Source organism: Castor canadensis, chromosome 2, assembly GCF_047511655.1.
Source record: "Castor canadensis chromosome 2, mCasCan1.hap1v2, whole genome shotgun sequence".
In the NCBI taxonomy this organism is placed as follows: domain Eukaryota; kingdom Metazoa; phylum Chordata; class Mammalia; order Rodentia; family Castoridae; genus Castor; species Castor canadensis.
This window is the reverse complement of record NC_133387.1, coordinates 72,371,895-72,399,702: the sequence shown is the minus strand read 5'-3', so window position 1 is coordinate 72,399,702 and position 27,808 is coordinate 72,371,895. Positions and strand designations below refer to the sequence as shown.

Here is a 27,808-nt window from a genome sequence, read left to right as displayed (position 1 = left end):
TAAGCTTATTTTTTGCACTTATTTAAAAAGAGAGGCATACCATTCCTTATAAGCATTCTAAAATTGGGTTAATATCTATATACTAATGCTTCATTTTTCAAAATTCATGTTCAGAATTTCCCAAAAAGTTTGAAATAAAGAATATAAATGAAGTCTCAAGTGTTTTCATATTAGTTCAAATAAGAATACCAATATCCTCAGTGTTGCTATAGTAAAAGCTTTGAAAAACTTAGAAATGTGATGGTTTGATATGAGTGGTGAATAAGTGAAGGGTCATAAGTTCAGGTGTTGGCAGACTCCTGTGTGGGAATGCATGACATTCCAATAAATGAATGCAAAATGGTAGCTGGCAATAATTCTCAATGTGAAGTCTGAGGACTGCTGGGGTCAACTGAGAATCTTTCAGGGACTTTGCAAGGTCCTCCCTTTTTTACTTATAAATTTGTATGAGGGCCAATTTTCTTCCTGATATGTTAGTTATGAAAATATATTGAAACAGACTGAATGCAGAAGCAGAATATGATAATCTACCATTTCATAATCCAGATAATTAAGAGATTTTTAAAAAGAAGTTTTTAAAAGTCACCTTTTTCATTATTTTTGTTTTTTGAAAACTGTAGTCATTATTCATAAAATGATTTTATAGCAACATGTAGTTAGTTATTTTTAAAGTGAGTTAATAAACACTTATCTAAAGATTGTCTATTTAAAGTTTCAAAACTATACAGTATATATGGACATATGTAGCCTACACAAATGATCCCCCTCCCTTTTTTTTTTTGAGACAGGGTCTCTTTATGTAGCCTAGGATGGCCTAGACCTGGTGATCAAAGGTGTGTGCCACCATGCCCTTATTATTATTATTTGGTGGCACTGGAGTTTGAACCAGGGCTTTGCACTTGCTAGGAAGGCACTCTACTGCTTGAGCCATGCCCCCAGCTCCACCATACTCTAAAATTCTCATTTTTATTTTTTCTTATTCTTGTGCTGGCTGTTAGTACATTGTGGCATTTACAAAAATTCTTACAATGTATCAAACATATCATACCTGAATTCACCCCCTCCACTATTCTCATTTATCCCTCCTCCCATTCTTGGAACAGTCTCACCAGGTCACATTTTTCCATTTACATACATGTGTACATAGTATTTGCACTATATTCACCCTCCATCACCCTTTCCCCCTCCCCCTCCCACTGGTACCAACTTCCCCAGGTAGGATCTGTTCTCCTGTTCTCTGATTTTGTAAAAGAAAAAAAATGACATTTTTGTTTAAGATAGCTCCACAGGGAGTTTCTTTGTGACATTTTCATGTATATATGTATTATAACCTGAACTAGTTAATCTCCTCTATTTTTCTTCTTTCTACTTTTTTCACCTTCTTATGGTGATTTCAATAAATTTTAAAATCCTATATTCATTCTTGTATAGAGAGTATATCAACAATATTTACCTTCTTAACTTCTTTTACAATCCTCTTTTCATATGTGACCTCCCCTTAGCATGACATGTTTTTCATAATATTGCTGTATTTATATTAGGTCTATATTCCACATATAAGAGAAAACATGTGGCTTTTTGCCTTCTGAGTCTGGCTAACTTACTTAGGATATTCTCCGGTTCCATCCATTTCCCTTCAAATGACAAAGTTTCATCCTTCTTTGTGCCTGAATAGAATTCCAATGTGTATAGACACCACATTTTCTTAATCCATTCATCAGTAGTGGGGCATCTTGGCTGTTTCCATAGCTTAGCTATCATGAATAATGCTGCAGTAAACGAGGTGTGCAGGGTCTTTATTGTAACCTGACTTACATTCCTTCAGGTATATCCTTAGGAATGGATAAAATTCTCATTTTTAAAAATGTAAAGAAATATCAAGACCAAAAAGTTTGAGAACTTCTATGCTATGATATCTTAAACTATTTGTTAATAATTGTAAGTATGTATAAATAAGAATATATTTTAAATATATAATATGTATTCCTGAAATTTATAAGCCTAATTATTTAATTTTCCTTAAATATTTCCTTGAATATTAGATATGAAGTCTAACTATAATTTAAACTTGTACGTTAGTTATGAATATATGATTCATTTTCTCCTGATGACATCAATGGCAAATAAAGGTCATCTCTAACATTTAAGAAGACAACTCATCACATTTTACCTCAGAACAAAAGACCAAATATTGAGTTCAGAACTTAATGAACTTGAAGAAAAGGAGATGTTCTGAGTTTTTATCTCAGCTTTTTTTTTTTTTTTCTGGTGTTTTATTGTGACTTTTTTTTTTTTTTTTGGTGGGACTGGGGCTTTGTACTTGCAAAGTAGGGGTTTTACCACTTAAGCCACACCTCTAGTCTGTTTTGCTCTGGTTATTTTTTTTAAAAAAACATTTTTATTAGTATATGATAGTTATACAGGGGGTTTTGTTGTGACATTTCCATTATACATTTATTATACCTGTATTTGGCTCATCCTTTCCATTATCTCCTTCCTACCCCATTCCCCTTTGAAAGTGGCTTCAACAGGTTTCAATGTTCCATATTCATACATGTATAGAAAGTACATCAAACATATTCACATTCCTTTACCTTCTTTATTTACCCTCCCCCACTTGCTAGTACCCCAAGTGCCCTCCCCTTATCATAACCTATTTTACCTTCCTGTCCTTCATTGTTTAAGTGTCTGTTCATTGTTCAGTGAGGATTCTGCCTTGGTATTTTACCTGTAAATATATTGTGCGTAAATCATCTAAACTCCTCCATTACTCTTTTTCATGCTTTTCCCCTACCCTGCATTGTTCAATAGTTTTCAGTGTGTTTCATGTTCTTTTACATATGAGAGAAAACATGAGCCCTCTGGTTTTCTAAGCCTGACTAACTTCACTTAAGATGATGTTTTCCAGTTCCATCCATTTACCTGTGAAGGACAAAATTTCATTCTTCCTTATGGCTGAGTAAAATTCCATTGTGTATGTGTGTGTGTTGTACATTTGTGGTTCTAACAGATGTGTAATGACATATATTATCACTGTCGCTCCATACAGAATAGCTTCACTACCCTAAAAGTCCTCTGTGTTCTAACTATTCAACCCTCTTTTCCCCCAACCCTTGGTCTTTTCACTGTCTTTATGGTTTTGTCATTTCTTATTGTTGGAATTATACAGTTTGTAATTATGCTTTTTTGTATTACCTCAGCTTTTTCTTAAGTACATTTGATGAATCTTAGTGATGAAAAGTCAGGTCAACCTAGCAACTCTTTTTGTATGTTTGTATATTTTCCACTATAATAAATGCCACACACACACCTGTTTTTGTTGTTTTTCCGTGAGTGTTTCATCCCAGGCTGTCAGTTCCTAGTGACCATTAACTTGGGGTCCTACTACCATTAGGGCCCCATCCAATTTACAAAGAAGTCCTGACTGGCATTAAAAGACGGTGGTTCTGTGAGCTAAGTGCTCTTGCAGTTAAGTCATTAGACCCTGGCAGAATAGAGTTTAGCTTGCAGTAAGTATTTCAGTGACAAATAAGAAAAACTGTCACATATCTCCTTCACAGGAAAGCAATCTTGTTCTCTTTAGGAGACTGTTGGAATTGTAGTTATCAGGCCATTTAAATTTCTAAGTGGATCCTCAAAACTTTACAATTAATTTTGAATCCTGAGTGCCAGAACATTGTTTATTTATTTACATCAGTACCAGGTAGTTTGAGAACGATAGAGAAGTTTGGTAGTGTCCAGGAGACTTAAGATAGAAGTGATAAAGGTACAGTTGCAGAAGGGGTAAAAAAGGAGAAATAATTATTCTATGTCTGTTCAGTACTTGATCATACTCTCTTTGTAGGTTGTAATAAATAACCCAGTTAAGATTTTGTATAAATCGAGGTCAAAGGTTAAGTATAAAATTCTAGTTTCTCTAAAGTAAACCACTAGTTCTGGTTTACTCCTTTTGGCTTTCCTAAAGCAGTAAAATTGAATAGCTTTTCCGTGTCCACATGAATTAAAAAAAAAAGTCATAAAAATGAGTTGCCCGGAGAGGACAGAGCTAGTGAGGCTCTTGGCCACAGTAGGGGTGCACTTAAGCAACCGGTGGGGTCTCATTTTCCCGACCTGAAACCAAGGGGCGGGGGCTCTGAACAGTTTCCTAGATTTTAGCTTTTTGGTTTGCTGTCCTCTTAGCCAAAAGAACCTTACTGAGCTTAGAGCAAACGCCTCTAGTACTTCAAACTGCTTACTGAATGAGTGTTGCTTCTAATCCGCTGCAAATCCACGCCAGGTTTTTTCCCAGCCCAGGCGGTGCTCCAGGGGCGGGTTTTCAGCCGGGGGCGGAGCCTCACGCGGCGGCCCGCGAGGGAGTTGGGCGGGGTTTTCCGCGGGCGGAGGGCGGGGCCCGCGCGGGGACTTCCCCAGGGTTGAGCTGCGCAGCGGGTGCGGAGGGCGGGCGCGGGGTGGCTGGTGGGCGCCGTGAGGCTGGGCGGTGGGCACGGGCGCCTCCGCCGACCCTTGGTGGTCCTCTGGGCCGGGGAGCCTTCTGTGGGATGGCCCCCGCAGGGTGGGCGTTGCTGGGAGGCGGAGGGCTGCTCGGCCGCGCTTCTGGCGGTGACCGCGAGCATGTGTGCGTGCGCGTGTTTATCTGGGGCCCGCGCGGCCGCGTTGCCTGTGCCTCTTCCTGGCTTACTCGGTTAGGACCTCGGCTCCCGGACGCCTGGTCCGGAATCGGCCTGCTTTCCTCCCCGCCGAGGGCTCCCCCAGAGCGCGACCTCGCCTGGTTCCCACAGAAGGGGCGCCTCCGGCCGTGAGGGAGCGCTGTGGGGGGCCGCCTGCTGGCGGGGGCGGGCGGTGGTGGGAGTTCCGCAGGCTTGAGCCGCAGCGATTTAAAGGACGTGTCTGTCTCTGTCATTTCACTTTTAGGGTTTTGGCCAAATTGGGCGAGGGCACAAAATAACCTCTTACCCCTTCTCACCGAGGAAGAGCGGGAGAAAGGGTAAGTAAGGATCGATCAGGGGTGGAGAGGAGCAAGGACTTTTTCCTTAGAGTGAAAGAGAGAGAGAGAGAGAGGGCTGGCAAGCTAGAGGAGGGAACTCCCACACTGCCCTAGGGAACTTGGCTCCAACTTCTAGTTCTTATCAGAACTGGAGACCCCACCTGAGCTCCAAGCCCAAGACTTTTTTTCCTCAGGTTTCCAGACTCTGTAGAGTTAGCTGGAAGTTTGACAGTTTGAGCATAGATCCTTTTTAGTCACTTTACCTGACAGGAAACGCCTTTCCCTTCACCTCTTTTAGCTTGGTACCTTGATCCTGTAGTTGTCTGTCTCAAGGTCCGTATCTTAATTAGCTAGCTTTCAAATATTGGGACACAGTAGGGTATTAAAGAATCAAATACCTGCTAGATAATATTAACTTCTCCAGAGATCTTTACATTTTAAGAGAGCTACTGAAAAAATCTGTTAGGACTCAGATCACAATTGTGGCATCTGTTTTGGAATCTTCTATCCGGGCTATAGAAGAAGGAATTTTTGAGAAGTTAACTAGGATTTTTTGTTTTGACATTCACTTTAATGGTTCCTCACAAGCATTCTTTGCGTTTCTGAAAAGTTGCCAACAGCCCATTGAAGTCCTGGGAAGTTTACTGTCATTTTTAGAGTAGTCTCTCTTTCATTGTTTTTTCCTCTGGGACTTTTTTATCATTTTTACAATATACTGCTTCTCTATTCCCTATATGATGAAATGAAACACAGTTCCTCTCAGAATGCTGGGAACCCCTTGTCATCATATATGTCACATAAATACACATTTTAGTTAAATTCAGGTTAGAACATGGTAAACCACATTCTTGGATACTTACTGGAAAAACCTAGAATTGACCTGTAGCCATCTTGGCACTAGATGCATGTGAACCTGCCTTCTTTGTGCTCTAGTGGCACAAATTTGCTTTATGAAAAACTAGGAAATGATTATTTATTGATGATAGGTTCATGTGTTGATTGAATAGATACTTGTGATTTCTTTCCTACCATGTGCATTGATAAAAAGTTGGATGGTAAGACTGGTGAGATGGCCATTTTAGGACATCCTTTCATCAGTTTTCTGTGGATTTTCTGAACAGTTATGTGTATATGTACAAGAATTTCCCTATATACTGATTTTATTGTTTTGCAGTTCTATATAGTGTTGTGGGAGAATAGTGCTATTTTTCTGTTTTTGTATTACAGTCAGTAATAAACTTTCAAGGATGACTGACCATGGTGATTTATGTTAATTTATTTCCCATAATGAATACTATTATACTCGTTTTTGATGGGGACTTTTTTTTTTTTTTCCTTTTTTCCTTTTTCTTTTATTATTCACATGTGCATACAAGGCTTGGTTCATTTCTCCCCCCTGTCCCCACCCCCTCCCTTACCACCCACTCTGCCCCCTCCCTCTCCCCCCCCCAATACCCAACAGAAACTATTTTGCCCTTATTTCTAATTTTGTTGTAGAGAGAGTATAAGCAATAACAGGAAGGGACAAGGGTTTTTGCTGGTTGAGATAAGGATAGCTATACAGGGCATTGACTCACATTGATTTCCTGTGCCGTGGGTGTTACCTTCTAGGTTAATTCTTTTTGATCTAATCTTTTCTCTAGTACCTGTTCCCCTTTTCCTATTGGCCTCAGTTGCTTTTAAGGTATCTGCTTTAGTTTCTCTGCGTTAAGGGCAACAAATGCTAGCTAGTTTTTTAGGTGTCTTACCTATCCTCACCCCTCCCTTGTGTGCTTTCGCTTTTATCATGTGCTCATAGTCTAATCCCATTGTTGTGTTTGCCCTTGATCTAATGTCCACATATGAGGGAGAACATACGATTTTTGGTCTTTTGGGCCAGGCTAACCTCACTCAGAATGATGTTCTCCAATTCCATCCATTTACCAGCGAATGATAACATTTCGTTCTTCTTCATGGCTGCATAAAATTCCATTGTGTATAGATACCACATTTTCTTAATCCATTTGTCAGTGGTGGGGCATCTTGGCTGTTTCCATAACTTGGCTATTGTGAATAGTGCCGCAATAACCATGGGTGTGCAGGTGCCTCTGGAGTAACCTGTGTCACAGTCTTTTGGGTATATCCCCAAGAGTGGTATTGCTGGATCAAATGGTAGATCGATGTCTAGCTTTTTAAGTAGTCTCCAAATTTTTTTCCAGAGTGGTTGTACTAGTCTACATTCCCACCAACAGTGTAAGAGGGTTCCTTTTGGGGACAACTTTTTGAATTGTTCTGTTAAGAAGGCCTAATATTAGAAAACTTGGGAAAACTAAGGAAACTAAATACTGAAGTAGACTGTTAACTTGCATAGGTTTCCATACATTTGACATTTTTTAATTAAAATGAGAAAAGTTTTCTTTTTCTGGTTACAGGAGTTAAATAAGGTGAAAACTAAGTTGTTCAGAATTAACTCTTGCAAGAATATAAAGATACAATGTGACCCACTCTTAGATGATTGTTGGTAACAGTTTACTTGTTTAACTTTTTATTCCACATATAAACACTCACTATATGTCAAGCATACATACATATATACAGCTTAGCTATTTAAAATATGTGTAAAACATAATTTATACACATGTTACTGTTTTTGGCAAAATTATAAATTTCTTTTTTTTGCTCCATTGTTTTGTGTCTTTACTATCACTCTTCATTCCTTAAAATCCTCAGGTACATGTAGTATGCCTTTTATAGTCTTACTTATTTTTTTTTTTTTTTTGTGATGCTGGGAATCAAACCCTAGCAGAAGCCAGACCAGGACTCTACCAATGACTCTACAAGCACCTACAGTCTTTTAAATATGGACTTGAATTGTGGTCTTGGTTTTTTTTATTCATTTATTCACATGTGCATACATTGTTTGGGTCATTATCCCTCCTCCTCCTTCTGCTTCCAGGCAGAACCTGTTCTGCACTCTTCTCCAGTTTTGTGAAGAGAAGACATAAGCATAATAAGAAAGACAAAGCGTTTTTGCTGGTTGAGTTAAGGATAGCTATACAGAGAGATTCCTAGCATTGCTTTCATGTACAAATGTGTTAAACCTCAAGTTGATTCATCTCTAACTATCTTTACACTGGTTCCTGATCCCCTTCTCGTGTTGACCTCTGTCGCTTTAAGGTTTCTGTATTAGTTCCTCTGGAGTGGGGACATCAAATGCTTTCATGTTTTGGGTTTTCTACCTATTCCATACCTCTCGTGTGTGTTCTCCTCTTGTCATGTGACCCAAGTCCAACCACATTGCTGTATTTGCCCTGGATCTAAAATCCGCATATAGGGAGAACATACGATTTTTGGTCTTCTGAGCCTGGCTAACCTCGCTCAGGATAATGTTCTCCAGTTCCATCAATTTACTTGCAAATGATAAGATTTCATTCTTTATGGCTGAGTAAAATTCTGTTGTGTATAAATACCACATTTTCTTGGTCCATTTGTCAGTAGTGGGGCATCTTGGTTGTTTCCATAACTTGGCTATTGTGAATAGCACTGCAATAAATATGGGTGTGCAGGTGCCTTTGGAGTAACCTGTGTGGCATTCCTTTGGGTATATCCCCAGGAGTAGGATTGCTGGATCATATGGCAGATCTATGTTTAGATTTTTAAGAAGCCTTCAAATTTTTTTCCAGAGTGGTTGCACTAGCTTGCATTCCCACCAGCAGTGGATTAGGGTTCCTTTTTCCCCACATCCTCGCCAACACCTGTTAGTGGTGGTGTTTTTGATGATGGCTATTCTATCGGTTGAGGTGGAATCTTAGTGTGGTTTTGATTTGCGTTTCCTTTATGGCTAGAGATGGTGAGCATTTTTTCATGTGGTTTTTGGCCATTTGAATTTCTTTTGAGAAAGTTCTGTTCAGTTTAGTTGCCCATTTCTTTATTGGTTCATTGATTTTGGGAGTTTAGTTTCTTAAGTTCCCTGTATATTCTGGTCATCAGTCCTTTTTCTGATGTATAGCTGGCAAATATTTTCTCCCACTCTGTGGGTGGTCTCTTTAGTTTAGAGAACATTTCTTTTGTGCAGAAGCTTTTTAGTTTTATGAAGTCCCATTTGTCCATTCTTTCTCTTAGTTGCTGTGCTGCTGGGGTTCTATTGAGGAAGTCTTTGCCAATACCTATTACTTCCAAAGTTTCCTGCTCCTTCCTGTACTAACTACAAAGTTTCAAATCTGATATTAAGGTCCTTGATCCATTTTGAGTTGATAGTAGTACGGGGTGATAAACATGCATCTAGTTTCAGTTTCTTGCAGATGGATAACCACTTTTCCCAGCAACATTTGTTGAAAGGCTGTTTTTTTCCTCCATGGTATATTTTTGGCACCTTTGTCAAAAATAAGGTGAGTATAGTTGTGTGGATTTATATCCAGGTCTTCTATTCTGTTCCACTGGTCTTCATGTCTGTTTTTGTGCCAGTGCCATGTTGTTTTATTGCTATTGCTTTGTAATATAGTTTGAAGTCGGGTATTGTGATACCTACAGCATTGCTCTTTTTGCTGAGTACTGCCTTGGCTATTCATGGTCTCTTGTGTTTCCAAATGAATTTTAGGGTAGATTTTTCAATCTCTGTGGTGAATGTCATTGGGATTTTGATGGGAGTTGCATTAAACATGTAGATTGCTTTTGATTGTATAGCCATTTCTACTATGTTGATTCTACCAATCCATGAGCACGGGAGATCTTTCCATGTTCTGTAGTCTTCCTTAATCTCTTTCTTCAGGGGTTTGTAGTTCTCTTTGTAGAGGTCATTCACATCCTTTGTTAAGTTTACTCCTAGGTATTTGATTTTTTTTTGAGGCTATTGTGAGTGGAATTGTTTCATATAGTCCTTCTCAGTTTGTTCATTGTTGGTGTATAGAAAAGCTAATGGTTTTTGTAAGTTGATAGCTATAGCTATTTATGGTGTCTAGGAGTTTTTGGGTAGAGTTTTTTGGGTCTTTAAGGTATAGGATCTTATCATCTGTAAATAGGGATATTTTGACAGTTTCTTTACCTATTTGTATTCCTTTTATTTCTTCTTCTTGCCTAATTGCTCTGGCTAGGAATTCAAGTACAATGTTGAATAGAAGTGGGGATAGTGGGCATCCTTGTGTGGTTCCTGATTTTAGGGAAAATGGTTTCAGTTTTTCACCGTTAAGTATGATGTTGGCTGTAGGTTTGTCATATATAGCCTTAACAATGTTGAGGTACATTCCTTCTATTCCTAGTTTTCTTAGAGCTTTTATCATGAAGAAGTTGGATCTTGTCAAAGGTTTTTTCTGCATCTATTGAGATGATTAAGTGGTTTTTGTCTTGCTTCTATTGATGTGCTGTATTACATTTATAGATTTGCGTATGTTGAACCACCCCTGCATCCCCAGGATGAAGCCGAGTTGGTCATGGTTGATGATCTTTCTGATGTGTTGTTGGATTTGGTTTGCCATTATTTTATTGAGGATTTTTGCATCAATGTTCATTAAGGATATTGTCCTGTAGTTCTCCTTTTTGGATGTGTCTTTGTCTGGTTTTTGGTGCGAGTAATATTGGCTTTATAAAATGAGTTATGCAGTGTTCCTTCCCTTTCTATTTTGTGGAACAGTTTAAGGAAGTTTGGTATTAGTTCTTTAAAGGTCTGATAGAATTCAGCAGAGAATCCATCAGGTCCTGGACTTTTTTTTTTTGGGAGACTATTGCTGCTTCAATTTCATTTTGTGTTATAGATCTATTTAGGTGATTAATATCCTCTTGGTTCAGCTTTGGATGGTTGTAAGTTTCTAGAAATCTGTCCATTTCTTCAAGATTTTCGAATTTATTAGAATATAGGTTCTCAAAGTAGTCTCTGATGATTTCCTGGATTTCCGTTGTGTTTGTTATCTCCCCTTTTGCATTTCTGATTTTACTGATTTGGGTTTTTTCTCTCCTCATTTTAGTCAGATTTGCCTGGGGGCTGTCAATCTTATTTATTTTTTCAAAGAACGAACTTTTTGTTTCATTGATTATTTGTATGGGTTTTTTTTGTTCTATTTCATTGATTTCAGCCCTTATTTTTATTATTTCTCTCCTTCTGCTTGTTTTGGGATTTGCTTGTTCTTGTTTTTCTAGGAGTTTGAGATGTAGCATTAGATCGTTGATTTGAGATCTTTCTGACCTTTTAATATATGCACTCATGGCTATAAACTTTCCTCTTAGGATTTCCTTTGCTGTGTTCCATAGGTTCCGGTAGGTCGTGTTTTCATTTTCATTAACTTCCAGGAACCTTTTAATTTCCTCTTTTATTGCACCAATGACCCACTGATCATTGAGCAATGTGTTGTTTAGCTTTCAATTGTTTGCATTTTTTTTACTGTTTTTTTTTTTTGTTGTTGTTGGCGTCTAGTTTTAATGGATTGTGATCAGATAGAATGCATAGTATTATTTCTGTTTTCTTATATTTGCTGAGGTTTGCTTTGTGCCCTAAGATATGATCAATTTTGAAGAATGTTCCATGAGCTGCTGAGAAGAATGTATATTGCGCAGAAGTTGGATGAAATATTCTGTAGACATCAGCTAGGTCCATTTGATCTATGGTGTGATTTAGTTCTAGAATTTCTTCATTGATTTTTTTGTTTGGATGACCTATCTATTGGTGATGGGGGGTATTAAAGTCTCCCACTACCACTGTGTTGGAGTTTATATATGTTTTTAGGTCCTTCAGAGTATGATGGATGAAATTGGGTGCATTGATGTTGGGTGCATATAGGTTGATAATTGCTATTTCATTTTGATGTATTTCCCCTTTTATTAGTATGGAGTGTTCCTCTTTATCTCATTTAATCAATGTAAGTTTGAAGTCTACTTTGTCCAAGATAAGTACTGCCACGCCTGCCTGTTTTCAGGGACCATTGGTTTGGTAAATTTTCTTCCAGCCTTTTACCCTAAGCCAGTGCTTGTTTCTGTCTATGAGATGGGTCTCCTATAGGCAGCAGATTGTTGGATTTTCCTTTTTAATCCAGTTTGCCAAATGGTGTCTTTTGATAGGGGAATTAAGTCTGTTAACATTCAGTATTAGTATTGATAGGTATGTGTGTGTGTGTGTGTGTGTGTGTGTGTGTGTGTGTGTGTGTTTTTAATTAGTTGTGTCACTCAGGACCAATTGCAACTTCTCTGCTCTTTGATTTATTTTCTGTCTAAACAGAACAATGCCTGGCATGCAGATTCTCAGTGTTCATTTCTCTCCATTTTTCTATCTGATTGCCAGTCACTTTCTTATGATCTTCCTTTTGATAGTGGAAAGCACCCTACTACCTACTTTCCTTTAGGTGCTAAGCCTAAAGGAGTATATGCATTTTCACAGGAGATAGCCTGATGTATCTTATCCTAGAATTGCTGGGGCAAGGACTGACATCTGATGCTACATTTCCCCCTATCAGCTCATTCTTCATTCTTGCCTAAAGAGTGTCAGCTTGGAAAATGAAGGGAAAGGGTTTATAATGTGTTTTAAAAGCTCCAACACTGTTGCCAAAGTGAGAAAGACATACTACTGCATTTAGCTTAGTGCTTAAAGTTAGGATTTCTATTTCAGAAGTGTCTTTGGTTTATATGAATTACAATAAAAATGCTGATGCTTCATGTCCAAACTGTCATGATTTTACCAAGTTGTGGGTTTAATATATAGCTAAACTGTGTATTTAAGTGTATTTAATACTGCTCTGGAAGCTGAGAAAGACAAGTCCACAGACATCTGATTTCACACCAGACATCTGGTTTCACTTTGCTAAGGAGTGTGTTTTGTCAGTAGATTATAGGCTTATCAGCTGTACTGCTGTAGTTTGTGGCATTTCTATTATAAGCTCTGCTCTGTAGGGCTTAGTATGATGTTTTATTCAAATGACAGGACACAGAAAATGAACACTTGGTCAGATAAGCACATTTCTCACAGGTGTCTTCTAGTGTCATTGTTCTTACAAGTTAACAAGGGGAAATAGTTCCAGTCCTTGGTGGGTTCTTATATTGCTTACCTTATATTGCTTACTGTAGAAGCAAAACTATTCTTAAAGAAAAGCTTCATTATGGTTTCTCAGCCTTTGGCTAAGATCAAGTGGAAAAAAAAAACTTCCCTTATGATTCTGTTGTATTCTAAAAGTTCATTTTCAGTTGTTAGTAATGTCTAGAATGAACTCATAGGACTAAAATAAATAGCATTTAGATTTCCAGGTCAGACCACAAAAGCTTTTTAAACTTAATGTGCCCATTTTATCATTAGTGGTGATGTGTACTCTAACTGACATGTATTCTGTGTTCCAATCAAGCATGGCATATCCCCCTCCATTTTGAGGTAGCATAAAAAACTCTGGAGGCCTGTATTCTTGCGTTTGTGGGTGTCTCTCCTTACCTAGTTGTGTGACCTTGGGGCATAAAGTCCTCATCTGAGGACTGGAGGCATGGCTCAAGCTTTCTATGCCTGGAAAGCATGAAGCATGGAGCCTCGAGTTTGAATCCTAGGACTGCCAAAAAAGAGAAAAAGAAAAAGGAAAAAAAAAAGGTATAACCCTCCCCTGACCAAAATTCCTCATCTGTATATGGGATGATTACTTTCGGTTACTGTGGGATTCAGTGATTGTAAAGTAGTATACTATCTGCCACAAAATAGGTCCTTAATAAATAGTTTCATTTGTCTTCTAGGCTCTGACCATAGGAACAAAGACCCTCCCCGCACCAATCCTTTTCTAGTCTAAACTGACTAGACAGGACTTGTGGCTCCAATGGAAAGGAATTACCCTTAGGTTCTGGGATTTGATAGTGGAGGCTGGGAAAGGAGTATGCAGAATAATGACAAGGGAGAGCAGTTGTGAACTGATAGAAGGAGCCAGTCTTGTTCAGTACATGGATGTAGCTCAATAAATTTCTTGGCTCACAGAAAGAACCATCTTTTTCTCTGGCTTCTGTTGATTTTTAATCAGCTATTCCAGTGGAAACTCAGCTGCTTATTTTTACTTACTCCAATAATAACTTTTTTTCATTGTTTCCTTGACCGTACCTAAATAATCACATTTTTCTGTTTTTTTATGGGTAAGACTTAATTATAGATGTTTGTACTTTTTAAGGCCTTTTTTTCTCTTATATAATTTTCTTGTCCTTTTGATGGCTTACAGTTTATTTATTAAATCCCTCCCTACTTTAAAAAAAATTATATGCTGTGTACATTAGAATAGTTCTGAGAATATAAAAATGAAAAGTCATTGTCTTTACTTGGGTAGAGATTCTGGATGTCCACATATACCTCAAATGTATGCTATATTTGAGAAGGTTGCTGCAAGTATAAAGGAACTTAGTGAGAACTCTTTATCCATGGTGGGAGTGTTGAGGAAGTGTTTTAGTATGGTTGTGTTTGAGTTGAGACTCGAAAGCTGAGTACACTGAGCAGCTTGACAAGCAGCAGAGAACATTTGCAGGAGCTAACAGCATAAGTGGTTGTATGGTGATAAGAGAAAATAATGTTTTGGGAGCTCCATGTAGGTCAGTCCTATTAGCACGTGAAGGGCAAGGTTAAGAGTGAAAGTAGATGAAGCTTGATAGTTAAGTCATGGTGCATTTCCTATCCTATGTGTATTGTTGAGTCACTGAAGAATTCTCTGGTAGTAAAGATCATTGTGAAAGCAGCATCTGAGTAGATTAGGGATGGAGTGTGGGGTGAGGGTGAAGACTGGCAAGACAGGTCATCATGGACATGGAGAAAATGGGTTGAAAGTTCAGTCAGAGATGGAAGTAGTGGGGATATAAAAGTGAGAATGTTCAGGGAAAATAGGAAGAAGGAGAATTGTCTTTGAAACTAAATGTAAGAGGTATATGAGAGTGAGGATGTTAGAATCTGAGGTTCCTGGATAGTGACTGGAAAAGAGAAGAGGAAGCAGATGTGAGGGAAAAGATGATGAGTGCAGCTTTGGACATGGGGTTAACATGCTTTTGATCATATCACTAGGGAGTTGGAGGTGTCTAGAGGGCATCTGATATAGGATCCTGGAACATCATAAGAGACTGCAGAAGCTAGAGATAGTTTCTGAGATCTTATGTGAAGAGTAATTGAAGGTGTGATAAAGTATAAAAGTGTTTAGAGGAATTAGAAAGAGAAAAGAAAAGCACTAAAAGTAAGTTTTAGAGAATATCGAAACTTAAGAGACAAGCCAAGAAAGAGAAAAGATACAAGGGTGCTGAAGGGAATTGGCCAGAGAGGCTAAGAAATGTGCTAAAATCTACTCATTTAGCAACAATCCCCAATACAATATAGTATTATTGACTGTAGTCCTCATGTTGTACACTGGATCTCTAGACTTAATACATATCAGCTGCTTTGCAAATGTCCTTTGATCTGCATTTCCTCATTTCTTTCTCCATTACTATTCTAGTCTCTCTATATTTTTTAAGATTATACATGTAAATAAGATCACATAATATTTTTATTTCTGTGTCTGGCTTATTTCACTTAATGTAATGGTTAATCTAGTTTCATCCATGTTGTGACAGATGGCAGAATCTCTTTTATTTTTGTTTTTTGAGACAGGCCAAGTAACTCAGGCTGGCCTTGAACTCATGCTGTTTCTGCCTTAGCTTCCCAAGTGCTGGTGTTATAGATGTGCACTACCACTCCTGGATCAGTATCTTCTTTTTTTTGGGTGGTATTGGGGTCTTGCTCTACCACTTGAGCCACCCTCCCTTCCCCTTTTTTTGTACTGAATAATACTTAATTGTAAAAAACCATAGGTTTTTTTTTTTTTTTTTAAATCTATTTCTTTGTTGACAGACACTTAGGTTGTTTATATCAGCCAGGATGGCTATATCAAAAAGAAACACCAAGTATTGCCTAAGGGTATGGAGAAGAGGGAAACTTTATACATGGTTGGTGGAAATGCAGATGGGCACAGCTATTATGGAAATAGTATGAAGTTAGCTCCCTAAAGAAATTAAAAATATAACTACCATGTGATTCAGTAGTCTCTCTTCTGGATTTGTGACTGAAGAAATGAAATCACTACCTTATAAAGACATTGGTTGGGATATTTGAAAGCTCTCTAGGGGATTCTAATATGTGCTCAAAAATGGAAAAGAATGAGACTCACTGCTGCAGATTCTTTTTTTAAGAGGAAGAGAAAATGTATTTATGCTGAGAAGAAGGAAACCCATATAGTCACCTATATTCTTGGTTGTGATGAAAATCAGGTTGTCTTTTTGTTTGCCTATTCCTTCCCTGGTTTTTAATTCTTATCTGACCCACCTTTAAATGTTTTCTTGACTGAACAACTTCCTTGCCCAGAGTTCTGTTGTCTTGCTCCCACCACATGTAGCTTTTTTGGTACATACTATCCTCTAACCTAATACAGTTGTAGGGAAAAAGAAGTCTACTTCATTAAAAGTTGAAAAATTTCACAGTAGTATCTGGTAAGGAGGGAGTAGCCATACCAAATGTAAAAAATATCATTCAGTTTAGTCAATACTTACTAATATCTGTTGTGCTTAAGGCCCTGAATACAAATATACTTAAAATGGAAAGGATGAAGGAGAATGAAAAGGATGAAGGTAAATGGAAGACTGAGGTCCTTAATGGGCCCTCAAGCCAGTGAGAGAACAAGATATGTAAATAAAGAAGTGCCTTGATATGTACTAAAATAGAGGTTAAGTTGAAGGTAAGATGGATGCAAAAAATAGACTTCTTCATTTTGTGTGATCCTGAAGCCTTTCTAGAAGAGATGATGTTTGAGCTACAGTTTCTAGTAATGGCATGGTGAGATTCAGGGAGTAAGATCAAGGGAATAAAATATTCTTTGGTGGCCCTGTGATAGCAACAGAAGGGCTTTCATTTTTAAAAAAAATTTTATGTTTCCTCTTCCTTCTTGTTCTGCTTGGTTCATTGTAAGGTATCCTTGTCTTGGAGGGAGTTCTTAGAGAATAAAGATGTTTTGGCTTATATAGAGACATAGCATTTGTTTCTTTAGTTGTATAAACTCAGTGAATTTATAACCTCTGGTTTGTAGTATATCAGACAGCTAAAACAGTCTAGGGCAATTAATCACAGTATCTGGGGAGGTGGCCCAGGCACTGATATTTTTCAAAGCATCCCAGGTGTTCTAATGGCAGTCAGGTGGAAAACCATTGCGTGGTTTGTTTAGTGGGAAGGGCCAGGATTTGGAGCTAAAAAAAGTAAGTTAGATTCTTATAATTACTTTTAATAGCTATGCATCCATACGTAAGTTAATTTTAAGTCCGTCATTATTTGGAAAATGGGATGATAGTATACCTGTCTTATCATGCAGAGTTGTGAAGGTCAAAAGAGATAATCTGTGTGAAGGAACATTATATGATAATTAAATGTTTTATTCACTTTCTTAGGGAGTGGACAGGCTAAGAGCTGCCTCTTTCTCCTGTAAGATAGTAACTATTTTATGGATTTGGATTTAGTATTTCATCATCACAGGAGTTTTGTTGATATATTTTTAGAAAAGATTTAAAGTTAAAAAAAAAAAAGAAAATCCGTAAGGAAATAATCAGGGGCTGGTGGAGTGGTTCAAGTGGTAAGCACCTGCCTAGCAAGCATGAGGCCCTGAGTTCAAACTCAAGTACCACCAAAAAAAAAAATCAGCATTTGAGCATTCTGTCTTGCCTATTCTAATTATTAAGATATCACAAATGATTTTTGTGATTAAGATTTTAAAGTATATGAATACTCTCAGGTGCTGAGGGTATAGCTCAGACGTCTAGCATCTGAGGCACTGGGTTCAATCTTCAACATCGTACATGTCACACACACACAGCACACACATACATTCTCAATGTCAATAATGTAATTGTTTAGTATTAAAATGTTTTAGATATGTTCCAGAAGATAGTAAAAATTCCACAGTTATCATGGAGCTCCACAAATTCAATTAACATTGTAAGTTCCATTGTGTCTGTTACGTATACAGGTGCACATGCTGTGTGTCTGTACTGTGAGAAGCCTGGGATATTATTGTCAGCCATATAATCATATAGTAATGAAAATCTTTATGGAATTACAACTTACTTAAATTTAGAAGTGGTATTATTTAATGACAAAACTGAACTTAGGCCTAAAGATTAGGTTCTTCATCTGGTTTCTCTACTCATGCCACTATGATAGTATGGAAGTTAGCCTTCGTTAGCCTTCCTGAGCCTCATATGTAAAATTGGGATTCACCAGTTCTCTGTTGCTTTATAACATACCATACCAAAAACTTAGTGGCTGAAAACAATAATCATTTGTTCTGTCATAGTTGCTATGGGTAACTTAGGAGGTTTTGGTTCAGTGTTTCATGGGGTCACTATCAGATGTCATCGGAGCTGCAGTTACTGGAGCATTACTGAAAGTAAAAGAGTCACTTTAAAAGTGTCTTGTTCACATGGCTGGGAAGTTGGTGTTGCCAAGTGGTTCCTTCCACTGCATGGGGCTGTCCTTAGGTTATGGGATCTGGCTTTCTCTAGAGCAAGATCCAAGAAACTGATGTGGAAACTGCAGTGCCTTATTATCTATCCAGCATTTTAATGTATTCTGTTGGTCTTACAGACCAACCCTGATTCAGTATTGGAAGGAACTAAATGAAGGCATGAGGCTGGGAACCATCTTTGTGGGGGTTGATTGTATGAGAGGATAACAACCCCTGCCTTGCAGAGAATTGCGTTGAGGTTCATTTAAGAATTTATGTGAGAGTCTTTTATAAACTGTTAAAACTGCATGTAAATGTGATGTGGAAGTGATATTCTTCACTTTGACCAATAAAATTGAGGCAGGATAGAAGTTGAATTATTTTACTTTGTGTCATGTTAGCATTTTAAAACCCTTTTCTTCTTCTCTCTTTCTTTCTTTCTTTTCTTTTTTTTTGAGATAAGGTCTCCTTATGTATCCCAGGCTGGCCTTGAACTCATGATCCTTTTGCCTTGGCCTCTGGATTGCTGGGATTAGAATTACATATAGGAATGCCCTATCATTCCTGAGCCTTTTTTTCCTCAATTATTTTATATTCTGTCTTTATTTTTTAAACCTTATTTTGTGTTCAAGAAACCTCCCCTTTTAATAATAAGCTAGAGCAAAAAGGTACTTATCAAGTTTTTCCTATCTGCTGTGGCAGAAGTACCTTGCATTGGAGAAAATTAGAAATAACCGTGACAGTAGCAGGATACTATTGGTCACTTGAGTAATATCCTCTGGTTTTATCCTAGAGAGTTTATTCCCTTCATAAAACTTCTAAACATACCTCCCTTTTGACATTTGCTCTGTTTTGTTTGGATTACATTTATTTGTGGACTTGTCTAACCATAAATTAGATTGGATGATTCTTTCCTTTTTCGACAGGACTGGGCTTTGAACTTAGGGCATAATGCTTGCAAAGCAGGCACTCTGCTGCTTGAGCCACACCTCTAGTCCTTTTTGCAGTTATTGGAGGTGGTGGTCTCACAAAATATTTGCCTGGACTGGCCTCAAACCACTTTCCTCCCAGTCTCAGCCTTCCAAGTAGCTAGGATTATAAATGTGAACCACCAGAGCCAGTCTAGATTGGAAATTTCTTAAGGTGGAGGCTAAGTCCTGAGCATCTTTAACTCAACACTATGCATTTTATTTCGGTGTTCACTGAACTGAATTTAATTGCTGACAGAACTCTGGCCTTTGTGCCTCCCCTGAGGTTGCAGAGAAAAGAGTTGTATTTTGCTCAGGTGGCAGGGAATGCTGGTGGTGACTCTTGCCAGATCCATCTTAATTCTGTGTTTTTTTTTTAATTGTTGTGCTGGATGAGGGTACATTGTGGCATTTACAAAAGTTCTTTCCATATATCAAATATTTCATACTTGAATTCAACCCCTCCACCATTCTCCTTTATCCCCCTCAGTCTGTCTTTTATAGGTCTGTTTTGCCATTGGAGTGCTTCTCCTCTTCTAAATGACTCAGAGGTTTGGACAGCTAGATTCTTAGCCAGGCCTGCTCACTGATGACCAAAGCAGGCAGGCAGTCAAGTAAGCAAGCAAGCAAGCAAACAGATAAGAACATAGATACCTTCAACAAGTCATGTGACTCTCAAAATCTCAAAGAACTCCTGCTTAGTTTGGTTACTCATAGCATAATTTTGACTTCTCAGATTTAGAATACCCAGAAGATGAGTGAACAACTTTCTTGCATGTAATAAATCATAAAAAGTTAATCTTTGCAATTTTCTCCAGAAGTTTTTTCTGAGATAAGTCTTTGTAATGCACTTTGACACAAACACATATATATCTTTCTTTGAAAAGTGTAGCAGTTGTGGTCACCTTTTGAAAAACCATCTTGCTTTTTAGCTGCAGGACACACTGTAAACACACTGTCAAGTTCTAGACTTGGAATTATGTTCAGCAAAGACATCTTTTAAAGAAGGGAAGTATTTGTAATGGTATCACATTTTGTATTTTAGGATAATTTTATTTCATATAATGTTCCCATCATGTGGAGCAGTAAACGAATTCAGCAATTTGGGATTCCTTTTTACTCCTGCAGATTTTCCTACTAACTTTTTACCTCCATTAGGAGTTCTTAGCCACAATCTGTCTTTTCTACCTCTTCTCTGTGCCTAACTTCCTCCCTTGTCTTTAGGCTTAGTCTACCCAAGGCAGTTAGATCATGAGTGGGCTAGAAGGGGCAGAGTAGATAGTAAAAGGAGCAATGGCTGTGTAACAGAAGAGTTGCACTGAAGATTGGGGTTGATGGCCAAGGCTGTTCTTTACTAAATGGTTCTAGAGGACTGGTGAAATCATAATTAGTAAGAAAAGAATTATCACAGATATTTTGCTTTAATATAAAAAATAGATAATATTTTTTAAAGCTGTCTCAGTTTCGCAGCAAAATTGAGTGGAAAGTACACAGTTTTCCCATATACATCTCTTCCATACATGGCCTCCCCAACTATCAACATGGTCTACCACGGTGGTACCTTTGATGTAGTTAGTGAACCTACATTGACATATCATTATCACTCATAGTACATAGTTTACATTAAGGTTCGTTCACTCCTGGTATTGTATATTCTATAGGTTTATACAAATGTTATAATGACATATGTCCATCATTATAGTATTCCATGTAGTATTTCACTGCCCTAAAAATCCTGTGTTATGCCTCCTCATCCCTCCCCTCACTATCTCCTGGCAACCTCTGATTTCTTTACTGTCTCCGTGGTTTACATTTTCCGGAATGTCTATACAGTATGCAACTCTTTTTACCCTAATCTTTACTTTTTATTTACAAAGTATCTTGGTATTTTTCCAGGAGCTTATTTAATAGTTGCTTTAATAAGAGTTTTATTGGTGTCTGATTCAAATAATAACTTATTTAGTTTTGTTACATCATAACTATTTAGCATTATCATTAGTGTAAGGATAGATTGAAGTACATCATAAAGGAATATAAGCTTGTGTGTCTTAGAGTCTCATTATTTCTCATGTGTAAGAGAAGTCTTATAGTCTAAACAACACATTAGAAGCTTAATTATTAGGGATCTGTTTGGTGTATATGATTACATGATTTTGATATTGTGAACATTCACTTAAACCTTTATAATAAAACTTAGAAGCATTAGATAGAAAATTTTAGATAGTAAAGTAGTGATGTGTAGTGAAAAGCATGTGGATTTTTTGTTTCTTTTTTTTTTTTTTCCTCTAGTGCTAGGAATCAAACCCAGGGTCAAGAATGTGGAATTGGGCTATGAAAACCTTTATTCAAGTACTAGTTCTGCTATCAGCTATATGAACATGAGAAAGTCATTCTATCTCTGAACCTCATTTTCCTTTTGAGAATATGTAGAAAACATGCATGGCAAGGATTATTTTTTAGAACTATGTGAGTTTTGTGTATGAATCCTATGTGAATTTTAACTCATTATAAAGAAATATGAGGAATTATTTGGTTAATGAGTCATACTTGGTTACCGTTTTTAACTTTAGATATTTTTTCCCTTAGTTTTATGAGTAAGTAATAATGCTTTGGGGCTAACAAGGACTTACTGCTATTATTACTACTGCTATTATTACTTACTGCTAATTATTACTGTTATTTAGCTATATCTAAGAAAAAAATGAAAATGAGTTTTTTTTTTTTTTTACTGGATATGTCTCATCGATTATACCTGTTGTGTCTTCTTGTGAAAGGTACACACTTTGGGATGTTCTGCCTGTGTGCTTGGCTCCTAATCATCTTTATTACCTAGTCATCAGCTTGAGATGTTGGTTCTCCTTTCAAAAGCATGAATTATATTGCTGTATTCTGAATAAAGTCAGAGACACATTATATTTTATTTATGGAAAGAAAAGGCTGGATTCTAAAGCTCTTATGACCAGTCTGTGTGTGGTTGAAGCTACTAGGGCAAAGGAAAGTTAGAAAGATTCTGGGGAAGAGAGTAAAAATAGCCTCATGAAGAAGAGTTCCTGAGGCAGGAAGCATAATAAATACAATTTTAGTATCAATCAAAATGCCTCTCTAGTTTAAAATAACTAGAAGAATGGTCTATGCATTAAGTTACGGAAAACTACACTTCTCAGTTTCAGAATGCCCAATAGTGCTTAGTTCCAGATAATTGTATAAATGTCATCTTTTTTTAGTACATTGACTTCTTTATTATATTGTATTCTCAACTTTTTGTATTTCTACTGATTTTAAAGTATTTTCAAGACACATCATATTTCCAAAGACGGAATGATATAATATTCTATGACAAAAGATGTCAGAATGACTGTTTAAGCACTAACCCCTAAGGCAGACATGGGGCATCAAAAAGGAATTGTCACCAGGAAATAAGAAAGAAAATAATTTCTGTTAGGTGTTATCTGACTGTGATATTAAGAATGGGGACAAAATAACAAGCATTCTAAAGAAGAACGTAGTTGAACAACTTTTCATTTTTTGATTGTGTTTGATACAACTTGTCTTTATAGTAGCAAAAAACAATACCACAGAAGTGAATCGAGTGATGACATAGATAATATTCCATCCCTGCAACTGGGTTGTCACTACTTAGGTTAAATATGGGGGGGAAGTTCAGTCCCTAACATTTTATGAAATCTTTATGGAAATTAAATACTAGGTCTTGGAAGCAGGATAAAAAAGGGTTATAGTAGTTTATTTTATATGAAATGGAGAAAGTATAATTGTCAAGTGAAGGGTACCAGTTGGAGGCCAATGCTGATTCATCTTGGATTATATTAAAATAAAAAATGAGAGCCAATTATGATTTTTATTATTAGTAGTCTCATCTTAAAATTGGTTTGTTTAAAAGTTGAATAGAAAAAATAATGATTTCAAGACCTTAAGCAAAGAAGTAGAGCAGTACAGTCCCTTATTCTACCTTTTTTTCAGTATTCTATTCCACAATGATTTAAGTTGGTTTATTAGATAAGTAAAAGTATATTTGATAATCGAATGAGATTCAAGTCTGGGCACTAAAGTACTGGTTTAGCTCAAGATTTCAGTCAGTGTTCTTTGTAACATTCCTTTTTGACTGGCTCATTCTCCTGCTTAAAATAGTTTTGTAGCCCTTAGGTTAAGGTAAAAACTAGCTTAATTTAGTCTAAAGCACTCTTTTCTGCACGGTCCTTCTTGCCTCTTTGGTCTTTTTTCTTTTTTGTTCCAGCATTAGCACTCTATACTCCAGACTTATAGACCATAAATTTTCATTTACTTTGGTCTTTGTTTCAAATTTTGAAAATGCAGTGTACCATTGAGTGTATACACACCTCATTTTTAATGTGATATGTAAAGCTGCATAATTTTCAATGATCCTGTGTCAAACCTTTTCATTTTCCTAATATAGCTTAGAAATTTAGAGGCCTCTATCCATTTGCCTTGCTGTTTGCTCCTATAAACAAAGTTCATTGAATTTCTCAATATTCTACTTTTATAAAATATAGTAGGTCCTCACTAGACAGTTACTGAATCAAAGTGATCTTGAGTGATAGGGGAGAAAGTAGAGCCATCTTCATGGGCTAACCTTTGATGCATGGAAGGAACCTTTAAAAGAAGGGATAGAGTTTGAACAAAGACATTGTGGAGTGCCTTTGTTCCTAAATTTAGGATCAGTGAATAAACCTCTTGGTTGTAGTAAGAACTATGGGAAATGTAGGCTGAGGTTGGTTGTGGATAACCTAAATATTAGACCCAATGGTTTATAAACAAAGTAAATATAGTAGTCTATTAACTTAAGGGAAGGAATAATTAAAGGATTTTTCACTAGAGACTCATGACATATAGTATTTTTGGAAGATTAACCTGACAAGTGTATAGCATTAGTTTGGTAGGTAGAGGGAATGGTGAACAGTAGACCAATTGGGAGAATATGATTTAGTTGCAAGGTAATGATTATGTTTACTGTTGTGATTGTGGAGATAGAAAGTAAAAGGTGCCCAGGAACCATTAAAGAAAGGATAAATTTTATACGAAGAGTACATTATACCAAAAAAGCAAATTTTAGGACAAAAATTTGCAACTCATTTCATATAAAAAAGGCTAATTTCATAAATCTATGACAAGAACAACTCAATGGGAAAAAGACCAACAACTGCATAGAAAACTGGACAAAAATATAATGAATACAAATAGTTCACAATAAGAGAAATAGAAAATAAAACTTCAATGAGACAACTTTTATTTATCTTGTAATTTTTTTTATTGTGCTGGGTGGGAGTACATTGTGGCATTTACAAAAGTTCTTACAATATAGCAAATATATCATACTCAAATTCACCCCCATCCACCATTCTCCTTCCCCCTCCTTCCTGGAATAGTTTCAACAGGTATCATTTTTTCCATTTGCATACTTACTTACACAATATTTGCGCTGTATTTACCATCCCGTCCCCTTATCTCACCTCCTACCCCCTCCCACTGGTACCAAACCTCCCAGGCAGGCCCTCCTGTTCAATGAGACAAATTTTAAAACCTACTTCTTAAACAAATTTTGAAAATATACTGTATCATTGATGTTATAGGCGACTTGGCAGTGTCATCATGGGTAATGTGGTGCGTGGATCTGTGTAATTTGGAAAGAGTTATTTAAATTAAAAATCTACATATCATTTGAATATTCTATTAGAGTGTATACTACAGATCTTAAACTTATGTGAAATTATATATATATATATATATGGATGTTCTTGGCAACAATTGGAAACAACTCAAATGCTCATCCTTAGGGAACTGGATCAATAAATGATGGTACATATAAAAGAGTTTATGTATACTGAAATGGAATGGTCTTCATGATATAATTTTTAGTCAAAAAGATGCAGAACAATGGGAAGTAGTAAGTTGTTATTTTGGAGAAAACTAGATTAAGATATGTATATTTTGTATACACAGAATATCTCTGGAGGGAACATGAAAAATGTCTGTGGGGATTGAAACTTGGTATCAGGAGAATAAGGATGGGATGGAGTCTTATTTTCCATTATAAACCCCTTTTTGAATATATTGAAATTTGTATATGTGTTTCTTAGATTTTCATTGCTATGACCCGAGAAAAATAATTTAAAAGGAGGAAAGGTTTAATTTGGCTCACGGTGTCAGAGATTTCACTCCATTGTCACCTAGCTCCATTTCAGTGAGGAATATAGTGAGGCAGAACAAACTTGGTGGGAAGGTGTGGTTTAGGAGGCTGCTCGCCACAGGGTGGCCAAGAAACAAAAGGGGAGAAATAAGGGGTCTGGGTTCCAATTCCTCCTTCAAGGGCATGCCTACAATGACCTACTGGTCCAACTAGGTCCTGCCTTCTAATGGTTGTACTATGTCCCAGTAGCACCACATGCTGGCAACCAAGTCTTTAGCACATGGCCGTTGGTGCCATTTTAGGTCCAAATCATAACAATATCATATAAAAAATAAGAGCAAAGAAGGAACACATTTAAGTCAAGATGTACTTCTGTATTACATATTGCCAGCTTGGATAAATTAGAAACTAGAAAAATAAATTTAAAAACTCACAAAAACAAAACTGAAGCCAAGTGTGGTGGCACATGCCTCTAATCTCAATACTCAAGAGGCAGAAGCAGGAGTATGGTGAGTTCTAAGCCAGTCTGAGCTACATAGCCAGTTCATGGTTAGCTAGAGCTGCATAGTGAGATCCCCTCTTAAAAAACTCAACCAATCAACCAACCAACCAACCAACAAAACCACCACAACCAAAAACTCCTGTGGTTGATATGTCTGATAAGGGTTTGACATACAGAATATGCAAAGACTCCTACAACTCAACAACAAAAACAGAACAACTCAATTAAAAAAGAGGAAAATGCCTTTAGACATTTTTCCTACAAAGGACCAATAAGCACACAAAAAGATGTTCAACATCACTGATCACTAGGAAAATACATATCAAAGCAACAGTGAGATTTTCTCACTTCCTGTAGGATAGCCCATCTGGAGCTTGGGAGGAGGGGCCAAGTCTGTGGGCAGAGCTGACCAACTGGACACAGCTATTTTTCTTCTTCATCTTCTCTTTATGTTGTAAAATACGCTGTCCGTTTTTCTCCTTTTGTGAGAGGATGTGTGTGTGTATGAGCCTGATTTCTGGGTGTAGATATTTTTGTTCTTAGTTGTGTATCTTATTCTGTTTCTCTCATAGAGGGAGGGTTGGGTTTTTTTTTTTTTTTTTTCCACTTGAGTTTTTTATATTCACATTTTGGGGGATATGAACCACTCTCAGGAATCTTAATTCTCCTGTTTTGTTTCTTGGCTTGTTGATTCTGCCTGTCTTATACTTCAGGTAGCTAATTACATTCCTTTCCCAGTAAAAAGCTAGCACAATATTTTTATGTATCCTCAATGTAATCCTCTCTTTCCTCCTCTCCAACAGCTTTTCTCATCTTGTTTGGCTTCTGTGTTACAGTAAGCCTGGGTCTTGTTTGTCCTTTGCCACAGAGGCCATCTTTTCTCAGATTTTTTTTTTCTAGCCAGTGGAACAGAATATATTGAGTACACAAAAAACTAAAGCTATTCCAAAGATTTTCCCCTAAATAAATCTGCACAAATTCATTTGCCCTTGTTGATTTTTCTCTATAACAGGTGAGGCATCTAATTTACTCTTTTTGATATTTTACTGTTTTGTCTCTTTATACTGTAACTTTGCTCTTTCCCTCTTTGCATTAAAGAAATAAAACATGAACTAAATTCACAGAGTTGATAGGAACCATACTCAATTTTAAGGGTAGAATTTTTGCTCTTTAAGGAATAAAAATCTTAATAGTGTTGGTTTATTTGAAGTGGGAGACTGTCTTGGGAAAAGTGACATCTGTTAGCATTGATTTGCATATATTTTGCTTTTATTAAATGTATACGTAGATCTGAAGATAAAAAGACTAATATATGCTCTCATACAAAAATTAGTTTTATGGTAGTATCATGAACTACCTGATTTTTAAATCTTTGTTTAGAGTATTTTTGTCTGAGTAAAAATTTTCTAACCAGTCTGATTGGTTAGAAAACATGCTTTTCAGGCCAGTGCCTTGAGATTAATTAAGGGTGGTCTTAGCTCACTAAGAGGGACAGAGAGAGTGAGTGAGTGAGTGAGAGAGAGATACAACACATACACCACATTTATTTCTTTGCAGTGCCTGGTTAAACTCAGGGCCTTGTACATGCTAGGCAAGCAAGTGCTCTATTACTGACCTTATCTCCAGTCTAATAGCACATTGTTTTTTTCTAAAATTACTATGGGCAAATTGAGTGTTTATTAGACTATTAGGTCCTGCAAAGTGCAGAAGGTGACTGGGGTGGGGTGGGGTGGGGTGGTCGTGGTGGTCATATCAGCTTTGTATTTGAAGATA

The 27,808-nt window shown here is 37.0% G+C and overlaps 1 protein-coding gene across 5 annotated transcripts in view; it reads left to right on the top strand.

The window, feature by feature from the left end:
- The first annotated feature begins 4,373 nt into the window (after nucleotides 1-4,373).
- Nucleotides 4,374-27,808, top strand: part of Immp2l (inner mitochondrial membrane peptidase subunit 2) — a 930,480-nt gene continuing 907,045 nt past the window's right edge. For 4 of the 5 annotated variants that reach the window (XM_074065039.1, XM_074065037.1, XM_074065035.1 and 1 more), the window contains exons 1-2: nucleotides 4,374-4,428; nucleotides 4,912-4,984. The gene's annotated coding sequence lies outside the window, so the exon portion shown is untranslated. The other variant, XM_074065036.1, reaches the window with a different exon arrangement.